This window comes from Pinus tabuliformis, chromosome 2_2, assembly GCF_031772625.1.
Source record: "Pinus tabuliformis cultivar Carrire ecotype Pingquan chromosome 2_2, CPIR1, whole genome shotgun sequence".
NCBI lineage: Eukaryota > Viridiplantae > Streptophyta > Pinopsida > Pinales > Pinaceae > Pinus > Pinus tabuliformis.
The window spans coordinates 560,233,162-560,237,062 of NC_142300.1; the positions used below are offsets into that span (position 1 = coordinate 560,233,162).

A 3,901-nucleotide genomic window follows, 5' to 3' on the forward strand; every position below is an offset into this window, starting at 1 on the left:
GATATGGTCTCCTTCCATTTATTCCAATTTAAATATCCATATCCCCAAAATGTCCTCTCAAATTTACTTGGGAGAAGACATGGTCCTCTCCAATTAATTACCAAATTATATATTCATATCTCATCCCCAAAATGTCCTCTCAAATTTACTTGGGAGAAGACATGGTCCTCTCCAATTAATTACCAAATTATATATTCATATCTCATCCCAAAAATGTCCTCTCAAATTTACTTGGGAGAAGATAAGTCAAATGTAAGGATGAGGGGGTAGTTATGACATTAATGATAGGTGGTTGAGGTGGAGAAGAGAAGGGGGCATAAAAGGGGAAGGATGATGGGAGGAGAGGGGGATCCTTGGTCTTGGTTTTGGTTTTGGTTTTCATTTTGGTTGTGGTTTTGGAGGATTTTGTTTTGAGAGGAAGGTGGAGAAAAGAGAAGGGAGAGAAGGAGAGTATTTGTTTAACTTGGACACACTACATTTGGTTGGACTTGGGCTCAGAGGGCTAGGGAACCTATGGAGGTTTCCTGGGCTAGGAAATACTTCCTAGTTGGCTGGGAGGTAAATCCAGTCGGTAGTCAAGAGGAGCATCCCAACAGGATCAGGAGCTCAGGGGCATCTCAACTAGGTTATCAGAACAAGTATTCCTCTGTTTATAGATTACTCATGTAAGTGATTGAAATGAAATGCTTACTATTTAATTGTGGGAAATAAATTTTAATGGTAAATTATCATCAATTAAATGTTTAGTTAGAAATAAGTTATTTCCCATTTTATTGTATTTAAAATTAGAGAAATTTAGTTTTTGTTAGAGGACCCTAGGATGGAGCCTCACATGTGGTATCGGAGCTAAGTTTCAACTCTTCGAGACTTTATAGGCCCTATGCACTTACTTCAACATACTAAAATTCTTTGCTAGTAGAAATTTAATGGCCAACTCATGGGTAGATGCTTGTATAACATATCTATGTATCCAATAGAATTTTGCGTGCTATTTTTCCTTTTGGATAATTCAAACAATAGATACACACTTTCTGGGTTCACTAACTGTGCTTCCTACTATAATTGTTGTCCATGAAACCACATCTCTCTGAGACATTTTGTCAAACATTTGATGCGCATTCTCTAAATTCCCACATTTAGCATACATGTCTATCAGTACATTCCCCATATAAACGTCGATTCAAATCCAGCTCCAAGATATGATCAACAATCTCCTGAAGCAACATTAAGTCACTCTTAAATGAACTAGATGTATTTTCCAGTTGCAGAAAGACCAACGATGGCAAGGCATTACTCATAACTTTTAGACCCCGTACTTGTGAAAAACTGTTCCATATAAGAGTAACATTTTCTTTTAATCTGACAAGAAGCTCATGACTTTCTTCCAAAACATCAATTTCTCTAATTGCAGCACTTGCTAGACAAGGTGGCAAGGATGTAGAAAAGCAGTCACCTGCACCACAAAGACGCTGGTGATCAACAACTTTTTGCACTTCTTGTACAAAAGCCTTTAGTAGTTTCCAAAGCATACCCCATACTAGCAGTGATAATATCAACTTTTTGAATTAGAATTCCATAATGTTCTGTAAGACCTCTTCCAGTTTTACCTAGCACACCAAATGAGTTGCTTTCATCAACCAATACTCTAAACTTATACTTCTCTTTCAATCTTATAATTTCATCCAAGGGAACCATTTGACCTGAATTCTGATATTTAGTGACACCCATTAGAAAATATACATACAACAATTTCAGTCCATTTGTGGTGACATTCTCGTATTTGGATTGACAAATATGATGCCAGGAGATAATACGTAGGTCCAACACTTTATGCCAGCTCCCAATAACTCAAAAAACTCTCTTAGTTTTCATTAGTTCGAATGTCTTGCCCATATATTGGTCTTTTCTCTGAAAGAATGCCTCACACCTAGCCAATGAAAAAGGTACTCAACTCCAAGTATGTCATTGCCATTCCTCTTTTAAATAATACCCAGCAGAGATAGATAAGTGCCCACAACTTCTTCAGAAAAGGTACACAACTACCCCAACAAGCATAGGGTATTCAACCAGTCAAATAAAATGAGTGCAGACTCCTCTGGTTAAGGAACTAGACCCCTATTTAGCATATACCTTCAATCACTAGTGAGTATTGTCCAACATAACTCGTCCAGGGTAAGATAATGATATGTCGCCCCTTTTCCAGCAAAGCAAATCGTTCAATAAAGGCCCAAATTTGGAACTTCTACCTCCAGAAATGAGTGCCTTCAACTCATTGATTCAAATATCCCTCTTTAGGCAAGATTTGTCCAAATTTTAACTTGGTAACTTGACCCTCCATGGTTTTCTCTTCAACCTGATAAATAGCTTCTACTACTATAAATCACGAGTTCATAACATTTTTAACTCGTTTGACTTCCAACGCAATCTCTTCTATGTTATTTTCCAGGGATTTCATATCATTATGTTTGAATAGTTTCATAGTGCTTCTTGAAAGAAAAAGTCCATTTTGAATTCCCCAATGCACACCTTCATTGACAATAATTATATTTCCTCACTTACAAAATGTCAGAATTACACTAGAGGTAGTTGCAAGCCCATATGAATAGAGAATTGAATCTGGAGTTCCCAAAAATTTTGAAATTCTGGCTTCACAGTCAAGATGGAAATCAATAGTTCCATAAAAGCCACGAGGACCACAAAATCCCACTCCATATTTTTTTTAAAGCTGCATTGCATGGCTTTGTTATCTTCCGTTATCCTATTAGCCCAAGATAGTTTTCTGATGCTAGATTAATAACTTCTTTACCACTAACTATCATACATGGTCCTGCATCACATTCTAAAACTAGAGGCTTGATCTCCATCTCCTTTGTAATGGCTGGATGTAGTGGCTCCAGGACCCATTCATCACACAACTGATCAATTTCCTTTCTTGTAAGAGGGCGTTTTGAGGCTGGTAACTCATTTGAAACAACAGGAAAACAATTACCGCCACAAGTAAAGCTTCCACAACTAAATTCCCATCAAAATGAACTCCAAAGACAACTGCTCCAACAAAGGGGGCATCCAATGCCCCAGTCAGATGATTCATTAAATCCATAATGCCTATCTGTAATCCACTGCTCATCTTATCTCATAAGTCCAAGTCCAGAACCTTTAGTTCTTGCTCTGTATCAATTCTCAGCAAGGGTCATGTGAGAGGCAGGTTTGATGGCTCCTCATGACAAGATAATTAATGGATATTCTCTGACTCCAAATTTACAGAAGTACCCAGACAGGAGGCATCTAATGGAAAGATCACAGAAGAGCTTAAGGCATCACATACAAGAGAAGACTCAACTGAAGAGAAGACTCAACTAAATTGTTGCTTGCCACACAGGCAGTGATCAACGTATTGTAAGTAATAGCATCAGGCCTCAATCCAGCCTTATGCATTTCACCAAGTAGTCTAATCCTAGAGAACTGGCCTTGGTGCGGGAGTTAATCAAATTATTGAAAGTCACAAGGTCCGGTTTGTAACCCCTGGACTGCATCAGCTGAAGCAATTCCTCCACTTTTTCTCTAACACCATGTCTAGCATAGACTCCCATCATTGCATTGTACACATGAACACAATTTTCTATTCTAGACTTATCTCTCTGAAAGTTTCTTTAGCAAGGGTAGCTTGATTAGCCATCCCCAACACAGCTAGCATGGCAGTGAGCATCCTTGCATTTGGTGTATACCAATACCGAAGCTTAAGCCACTCATAAATCTCCAGAGCCCTTTGCCAATGTGTCTACCCAACCTGTTTCACTACGAGGCAGTAATAAGTGGGGGCTAGTTGCTCTATCCAATTCTCAAGAATTCTGCCATTAAAAGTTTACACATCTTCTCAATACTGTCAAAAGTTGAGGGCTTC

The 3,901-nt window shown here is 38.4% G+C and overlaps 1 pseudogene; it reads right to left on the reverse strand.

Moving 5' to 3' along the window:
- Window positions 1-1,136: 1,136 nt before the first annotated feature.
- LOC149193876 (long chain base biosynthesis protein 1 pseudogene) lies at window positions 1,137-3,127 on the reverse strand (annotated as a pseudogene).
- Between the last annotated feature and the right edge of the window lie 774 nt (window positions 3,128-3,901).